The following is a 9,991-nucleotide window of genomic DNA, read 5'->3' as shown; positions in this document are numbered from 1 at the left end:
CTTTTATTTCACTCTCATGCGCAAAAAATAACAAGGGTTACGTCAGCCATCAAATCAAGAAGGCTAAACCCAATGCCTCCCACCGAACCGGCCAAAACTACGTGCATGAGGTACACTTTCGAATACTTAGGCAAATGCGAACAGGACTCATACAGTTACAAGAGTATGGCACTGCAACTTTTTATATACACGAAAGGATGGAATCTATTATTCTCATAATGTCAAAAGAATGCTCCCAAATGATGAACAGGTTTTGTTTTGTCTAGTTTCTAGGCGAGAAACTTACACACTCCTCCGACTTTTAGTATATTTTGTGTTTTATCTGATATGGTGTTTTAAGTTTTTGTGTGAAAGCAAAGTCGGATCTTTGCCTGGGATTTGACTGCATCGTAGATCGAATATCAATACAACCTTAACCTTTCAAATTTTTAAATTAAAAAAAAAAAAGAGTGAAAACCACCCACCGAAACGCAACCAACATATCCCAATCATCCAAACTGACACAACAAGTTGCGATTTGATCGGATTGCAATGAAGTGAATACCTGATGATGGTTGTTAGAATTATACAGATCATTTGTTGTTATATCACAATATAGATAGACACAACGAATCCCATCTTCCTTCTCTCCTTTTTCCCTAACCAACAAACAACTGGGCTCTGCTTTGTGTGTGGTCCGGCAGTTGGATCGGTTGGATTAGTGGTGAATAAATCAGGAAATAACCAGGTGAAAAGGTAAAAGGTAAGGGTTGGATCTTCAAGGGAAAACAATGAGCGGGATAAACGAAAGATGAGTGTGTTTTTAGAGTTATTCTTGCTGCAATTGGCGCCTATTGCCTCCAAAACCAAAAACCAAAAAGTGTCACACACTATTGCCTCTCATCCCTCCCAATGACCTCCTACTTGAGTCTTTTACTCGTAGTTTCTACTGTTAGCGGGTTGAACCAATATCCGAATGTGATTTAAATTTTAATGAGTTTGAAATTAGGTGAAAAAAATAGCGACTTATAATTGGTCCGATAAATTTTTTTGACTATCCGGGTCAATATGTGACACATATAAAAAACCAGCATAAATCCCATATTATTTTTCAACATACTGCCTAAACAATATAAAATTTCTATGAAAATTTATGATACTTTCACAAATAAACCTGAGATCCGAATTCTAACATGCCATTTAAAATCTGTTGATTAAATATGAAAGTAAGTGACCTAAAAAGAGATTGCAATTAGTTCCCGATAAATTTCACTTGACTTAGGGTGGAAGTACAGTGTACGGTCAACTCGTTGACCCAACAAAAAATCATTACAGACTCTCTTTTTTTTCCAACATCTTGGCAACAAACATAAAAATTTATCTTCTATTTAATCTATATTTATATATAGTATATTGAAGAAACTATAAAGTTATGTGTGGCTTTTTTACTAATAACTATTTTACCATTCCAATCATTTCACATTTTATGTATGGAGATTTTTAATATTTTAATTTAATCCTCAATTTTTACTTGCGTCTTATAATTTAATAATTTAGGCTCTAATCCTAGATAACAGGTAACATAATTTTTTAGGAGGGCAATGCGTTGAATATAAAGAAGAAGGTTTAGGTGAAAAACAGAAACAACATGGGTACGTCATTTATAATCTTTCTGAAAAGTTAGTAGTTTAGGTATTTTTAAAGCTTATTAGGTAATCGATTACTTTAATTTTTAAATATTTATTTTCTGTACTATACTTCATTTGTCTCCTCTTTTTAATTTCTTTTTCAGTAGCATTCGGGGAGGGAGGGAGTCGCTAGATTCGGTTTAGAGAAAGAAAATTATTGTGACAACAATCTGGCCGGCCACTAAAACAACTGATTTTTTATGCCATTTCAAATTATTTCATATAATGAGATATGTTAAGATAGTATTTTCTTACTTTGAAACACACATAAAAAAATATTTTGCGACTATAAAATATTTTTGATTTGGACTGATTATGGATTTTGAAAAACCTTTTTTTTTGTAAATTGTTTTTTAAGGTCAAAGATTGATTAAATAATGTGTTCCAAGGTGTTTCTTTGGTGTTTTTGGGTTAAAAAACAGAGTTAAAGAAATTTTTTAGGGTATTGTTAAAAAACAAAAAACCTGTCATTTTTCCAACCATTTTTTGAGACATTCTATATACTATAATGTGTTGTTTCTATTGTTTTAGGGGAAAATGGAGGTGTGTGCTCATTAACTTCTTTTAAAAATAAAATAAAGCCTAGACACGGTGGGCCTTAACTTGTAGGCCTGCACGCAAAACCCTCTCGATGAGGCTGGCCCTGGATGGACTCATAACGCGGAGCCTCGTTCTTTAAAGTAAAGTTTGGTTATATTTAGAAGAAATTAATACTTTTATTTATATGCATTTTTAAAATAGTTTTGCATTTATGTTTTGATTAATGCCACTTTGTGATTTTTTTTAATTTTTTAAAATAAGTGATTATTATTTTTATTATTATATTGAGAAAAATTAGGTGTTGTATGAATAGAAAATATTACATTTTCTTAGCAAACAAAAAAGCTGTTAAAGTTGATGAATAGAAATAAAAAATAGGTGTTTGCCTCTATGCTAAATGAAAGTGGGCAACTCCATACCATCATTGTCTTCATTTGATTTATTAACCAATATATCAAAGTTTATTAATATATACATTCAAGATAAATTTTTTTTTTTTACAACAAGGCGATTTAAAAGCTCATCATTATACTATATTTCTTGCTTAAAAAAAATTTTTATACTTTTTCAATGCTGAAATAAATTTATTTTTTGTTAATTACTTCAACTTAAAAGGATGTACAAAATAATATTCTCATATAACATATAAAAAAAATCTTAGTGCCAAATCTTAAAATTTTTTATTATTTTACCAATGTATATTATAATATATATTGCATAAAATTATTTTTAAATTTTTCAATGTTGTAATATTAAAATCTCAAATATATTATTTTATTTTTGCAGCGATTCATTTACGTCAACTTATATTATTTAAAACTTGATTTTCTAACCGGCCTAACCTCTAAATCAGCAGTTTTCCAGGCTGATGGCTTGCCGGCATCCTAACAATAAAAGCTCATCATAAATAATCAAAGGTTGCTTGGGCTGCTGCCCAATTGCGCGTAATACAATAAAGGTTGCGTTTTTTTTCCTTTCCTCTACTGACAGTAGATTCTCCTTCCATTCCCCCTCCTTCTAACACTCTAGTCCTCGAACCCCTGCCATGCGCTGCCCCGCCCTAGCCTTTCACAGACAATGAAACTGAGGTTGGCTTGCTTTGTTAACTTCTGTTTTCAAGAATTAATACAAAAATACCGCCGACCTCTTTAACTATGGGAGAAAAATGTGTTGCAAGAATCAGGGGATGACTCCAGCATCCCCATCCTCTAGCATTCAAATCTCCACAGGTTAGTAAACCCCTCTTTATCTAATTCTACTTGCAGCACATTTTTTGAACGAGCATTTTCCTATGTCTTTACTGTAATTCCATGCAGGCGTCTAATCCACCCGGCGCTTAAAAGATTGTATGCTCTGCCTTCACCATTTGTTCTTAACTCTTGAAGACCCCTATACAGATTAAGCAGGCTTATACCCAGACACTGAAGCCTTGAGAATATGTCGGCTAACTTCGAACTTGCAAGACATACAACCTTGCACCTAGCTTTCTGAACTATTTTTTTATTTGTTTTTAAAGGGCAATCTGAGGGGATAGGTTTCATGGGTTCTTCTCTGCTTAACAACGAGCATCATAATGTTCAGCTGACTGATAATGGGAAAATGTTCCTGATGAAGCAACTAGACATTGCTTTTTGAGATGTCTGTTTTGCTTTATGCTGTTTGATTTGAACATGACCAGCTCTTGTCATAGTGAGAAGGGTTGTGGGTATTCTTTCCAGCTTAGCAGATTGGTGCTACAGAGTTAAGTGGTCAATGGATAAGAGTTCTATTCACTTTCAGAAGTGATCTTCTCGTCAATGTTCATAAGACGATTTGCACCACCTCTATCACTGAGCGAGTTGTTGCCTTCTTTAATGTTTATGAAGCCCTTTCTGATCGCGCTAATGCATTTCTATGTGCCTAGTACTTGAGGATTCGCACCTTTTTCAGTTTGCATCCTTTTCTTTTCTTTGGTCGATACTAGTGTTTTTATTGGGTTATGAGATATATCTTGTTTTCAATTTTGCAAGCAGTACTGCTTAATTTAATGCTTCATAAATATATGGCCTGAGAACTTATAAATAGAAGATAAGTAGTGTTGTAGATGTTACTCTTTGACGCATTCTTATCAGGTGTTGCCTCTTTATGGCATCCCTAGGTTAGCCTTCAAGAATTGCAAAATATACCACTTCACTACCCTATTCGATCGAGAATAATCTCATTTTAGATCTTTTTGATTTCCTGGGACATGAGATGGGTTTTAGACCTGGATTATCATAACCTGAGCGCGTCTCGCTAATGTCTCACTACGAGCTCAATTATTTTTTTATTTTGCGTTTTCTTAAGATGATAGGGCAGGCATTTATTTGCATATAGGTGGCAAAGAGAATCCAGCGTTTTCAGAGAGAACCAAAGTTTGATTTTTGATCCTTTGGGTATGGTCATTCTGCTACTGCCTTAATGTATGGTGATGCTTCCAAATTTTTCCTCAACTAGTTTCTTTGACAGAAATTCAGTTGTATAAAAAGCTTCATGTATGCCAAGGGATGGCCTCATTTGTATGGAGCCTTTTCTAACCTTTCATTTCCTTTCTCATGCTTTCCCTTTTCTCTCCTACGCTTCATATGTTGCTTTTTTATGAGAGTTTCAACAGCCAAACCCATACTTAATATATTAGATATTTCATCTTTAGGTATTTGCAATGAGAGCTTTGGCTTGCGGTCAAACATTGAGACAGAATTTGTGATGATTGATTCTGCACCTTCCCGAAGGTGAAAGCGCTATTTACGTGTGCCCCTGGGCATCGGGTAATAATTGGAGCGTTCTGGAGCTGTGCCATGGTTGTGCTCATTTTGTCGTTATCACTTTTCTGATTGAACAAGCTTTGAAAATATTCCTCAATAAGCAGATTATTTAGCGTTTATTTTATTTTCCACGGGGCAAGATTTCAGAATTCCTGAATGCAGTTCCGGCAGCCTTATCATTGCTTCTCAATCCCCATCATGTCTTTCTGGCACCCAAATTGTTTCAGGCGTACTTGCATTTTATATGGTTTGTGAAGCCATTGTGCGATTTGGCCAGCCTCAAGCCGAATAGCGCATGCATGGATCCTAAACTTCATGGATTGCTATAACAGCAGCGCATTATGAAAGGTCTATCATTCTTGGTATACTAGGCACATGTTCTTTGTTAATTTCTAAGTTTGCATGTTTGATGATTTTTTGGGTGACAATGTTCTTTTTATCAGCATCAGGTTTGCATGGGAGCAGTAGTAAGCTGAATTTTGAATCTTTTCTTCATCCAGCCACAAGAGACAAACTGCATCATCTAATTTCCAAGTCATATGATGCATGGAATTCCTATTTAAGCAGTATGTCTTCTAGAACAAATTCTGAACTGGTGGCTGCCTCTATTGCCTTCATGAAGGAGAGCCTGTGCATTGTTGATGAATCGTTTAAAGATGAGGTTCTGTCAATCTTCAAAGTCTGCCATAATACTTAGAACCATCTTAATTATATACCAGTGACCACTTATGTCAAAAAGGAGGAAACCACTCTCCAAGACATTTAGTCTTCTCTGCCTTTCCAAAACTTGAATTAATGATAAGTCTTGTCAATTAGGCTATTATGTATGTGAATGCATGTAGGTCTTCAAGTTGATAGAACTTCACTGAAAGAGTGTCTTTCTGCATGGGCTAAGAAACTATACTATACCGATGTATAGGGAATATTTTGTTGTTGAGCACTTTCAGTATTTCACTCAAAACTTTACTATGATTGAAACATGCACAATCCTCACCCCAGCAAGGCATAAGAAGCCACAATGAATTTTCCCCACTTTCGGGGTTGCTTGTCATTTAGTTTATGCTAGCGGGCTGATTTTTAGTATAAGGACTGTTTAATTTTGCCTTATGGTAGTGAGAATATGTTCTTGAAGATGTGCGTATTCTCCCGCTGGCAGTGGATGATTAGTTGGTTCCAGCTGAATCCTTTTTCATCTAAACTCTGATAAATCTGAAGGGTATATAGTTTGGGTTTCTTACTTCACTGGCCGTCTTAGTTTTACTGTTGCTGGTGTCCAAAAACATTAACATTTAACATTTTCCAATAAATGAAAGCAGGTCAGGCAATCTCAAAACTAGCCAAATAGTTTCATCAAAAAAATTCAAAAGATTCAGGAAGATGTACTTGAGGGTAAATGATCTTGCCTCTTCACGATTGATTTCAAACTTTACTGACACCTTCACCTTTATTGATAGATTTTTTTTTAAGATACCATGCTCCATTTTCTTTTCTGTGCACGCAACCTACCTAGTCATTAATTTCTTGTGCAGCCTTATTTGTTGAGGATTGTACTTTGTCTGCTGTTTATGCAGAGTCGTTTATCTTGATGGTGTAAAAATTTGCCACAGGGAAAATTAAATAACTCAAGTTTAGCATCTTTAGTTATTGTTGTTCTGTTTTTCAACTTTCTGTTGGTTTTTGTTAATGTAATATTGTAAGTTACATAGAGGCACTTACAATTTTCCCAAAAGGATATTTGTTCTCCATGCTTTTGTATTTCAAAATGTTATTGTTTATATGCCTTTAAGATTTGCGCTAGTTAATAATTAATGTGGATGAAGCTGTAATCAAATGCACTAGTGGACTAGTTTTTTTGCTAAAAAGTTACTAGGTCATTGCATGTAATGTATATTCATAATCTTCAACTTATTTCTGAAATTATTTGATAGTTTTTGAAATAAGAGACTTATTTTGTATTAAAATGAATCTTAATGTTGTTGTAATTTATATATACTAGTGAAATAATGGCGTTATCTCATAAACTACAACGAAAATGTTGAAGTTCTATGCCAGAACTAGGGTTTGTTTGGTTTCTGCTGGTCATTTGGTCAATAGGGCTGTAGCGTTAACCACTTTGGTCACTATACAGGAATGAACCATGCCTACAGTGCATGATTGTTCAAATTTGTTCAAATTTTATGGCGTCTATACTGTTGAAATCTGCTTGCTGCTAGTTTTTTTTTTTATATGTTTATTTACTTTTTGGTGATAAATTTCGTACTTTTTTCTTTTGTTTAGACCGCTTGTGTCAAGAGAAATGATAATATCACCTATTTCTCCCTGCCTTTTATTGTTTTATTCAGAACACGCTCCACCATATGTTCCAGCGACAGAAAACAACACAATCAAGCAGGAACTTCAGAATAGGCTCCATCATTGAATGATTGGATTCTGTTGCAGACATGGAAGATGCTAAGAAACCTGCAATGGTGAGATCTTTCCTGAAGTGGCGTGCTAAGGGAAGGATGCAAAATCCAAAGTTATAGATGATTTATCAGATTTCATTGAATGCGAGCAGGGAAAGAATTACTCTGGCTGGTTGAGGGATCGGCAAAGATTTAGAATATGGAAGTACAAAAAAACAACAATTCAAAGGTGGAAGAGAAAAAAAAAGTGTTGGAATCATCTAAAAGGGTAGTAAATCAAGATGTTATAAGCTTTTCTTATCTACTTATGTGTAAATGTTATAGAGCGGACTGTGATCTGTGAAGATTGTAAATTGGTGGCGGATCTCCTATTGAATTTACAGAAATAGCTGAATGAATCCCAGTGACATGTTTTTGTATTGTATATTCGTGTCTTTGTTTGCTTGTTGTGACTTCGTTGCACGAGGCTGAGTACAATAATTATGCAGGAACCTGCATAGTTTAGGGCCTGCCTCACTTGAATTTAGCAGAAATATTACTCTTAATTATTCTAATGTGTTAAGAACTAGTCGAATCCTTCCACTCACTGAATAAAGACGTTTCTATTCTGTTGAACTTGAACCCCAAATGCCTACTCCAGATATTCTGCAGGGACAACATTAGGATTCAGAATCCAGAAGATTTGCTTCTGTTCTACACAAATGGAGGACTTGTAAAGTAAGCTCTTTCATTTTCAGAAGAGAAGAATTAGGGTTTTCTTTCTTCTTCTTACTCCAGGATCACCACAACCCTTTCCCCTTTAAAAAACTTCACCCTCAAGGTGAGGGTAAGTGTTTTTCAACCTCGATTCCTTAACCCATTCAGCATCTTCCATTTATTGGCCTTTCCACATGACCAACACATGTTTTATAACCCTTATTCTCATTGTTTGACTTCTTCAATCTAATTTTTTTACGGGGGTTCAATGTTTGGGTTCCTCTTTGTTAAATTGAAAATGGGAAGTGTTGGTTCTGGAACCTTGTCCTTACTAATTCTTGCCGCATCAGGTAATTTTAGATGGTAAACCACCCTTCATATTCTCTTTGTGATTTTAAACAATTCATAGTATTTGAACGCTAACTTTTGACTTTCGTTTCTTTACATGCTAGACTATTGATATGGATGGAGGTTCAAGTAAACCCATTCTCTCATTTTCAACTCAAGATTTTTTTTAAAAAAAAAACTTTTTCTACATATTTCTTCTGCCTAACTTGCACCTTAATCTCTCTACTATACTTGAGTTTCAACTACCCGATTGTTTGATGAACCTAGAATGAAATATTTTATACTAGGGCAAGTAGCCATAAATAGCTTTAAATGGGGTAGTTTTTATAGAGGTGTGAAAAATTGAATTATAGCACCACTCTGCCACCTACCATTAGGAAAGGAAAATTCAACCCTATCATTAAAAATTCTCAATTTTAACCTATTATCAAGAATTCTCAATTCCATCCCTATTATTAGGAAATAAAGATTTAACATTATCATTAGGAATTCTCAATTTTAATTTTGTCTTTAAGAATCTCAAACTCAACCATTCAATTAAGAAATCTTAAATTTAACATTGTCATTAGGAATATCCAATTTTAACCCTATCACTAAGAATTCCAAATTTAACCTTATCATAAAAAATCTTTAATTTTAACCTTGTTATCAGGAATTCTCATATTTAATTATGTCATCAAGAATCTTAAATTGAACTTTGATCTTCAGTTCAACCTTGCAATCAAGAAATCTCAAATTTAACCTTAACATCAGAAATCTTCAATTCAATCATGTCATTAGTAATCTCCCATTCAACCCTCTAATAAAGGAATCTCAATTTTTTTTTAACTTTGTCATCTAGAATCTCAATTTCAACCCTATCATCAAGAATCTCAAATTCATCCTTATTACCAGGAATATTCAGTTCAATCTTATAATAAGAAAATCTCAGATGTAACCTTGTCATAAAAAATCTCATATTTAACCTTATCATCAGGAATCTCAAATTGAACCCTATCATCAGGAATCTCTAATTTTATCCATGTTATCAAGAATTCTCAACTCCAACCTTACTATTAGGAAATGAAGATTTAACCTTGTTATCAAGAATTTTCAATTTCAACCTTACAATAAAAAAAGTCTTACAATTATAAATATTTCTAGGTTCAGGCCAATTTAAAATTGCTTAAACTTTTAAGATCAACATAACTTCCTCATATGATACTATAAATCCTTAGAAAAATAACTTGATTTATGAAAAACAGAACCCTTTTACACCAGTAAACAAAACTTTCCTTTCTTAGGGTGGTATAGACTTAAATAAAGTGATTTAAATGCTGCATTTTGGTTTTGTTGTAAATGAGAATATCATCAAAGTATACGACAAAATTTTTTCCATAAAAGTAATAAGTCATTGGAAATGACAAAAAAATGACTAGTCACCCATGTAATCCATCTTTGGTCTTAAATATGGTTTTCTATTCATCTTCGGGACATATCCTAAATTAATGATATCCATTTTTTAAATCCATCTTAAAAAAAAGGGGTTTCTTTTATCATATCTAACATGCCA

This window comes from Populus alba, chromosome 4, assembly GCF_005239225.2.
Source record: "Populus alba chromosome 4, ASM523922v2, whole genome shotgun sequence".
NCBI lineage: Eukaryota > Viridiplantae > Streptophyta > Magnoliopsida > Malpighiales > Salicaceae > Populus > Populus alba.
Note: the sequence above shows the minus strand (reverse complement) of the source record.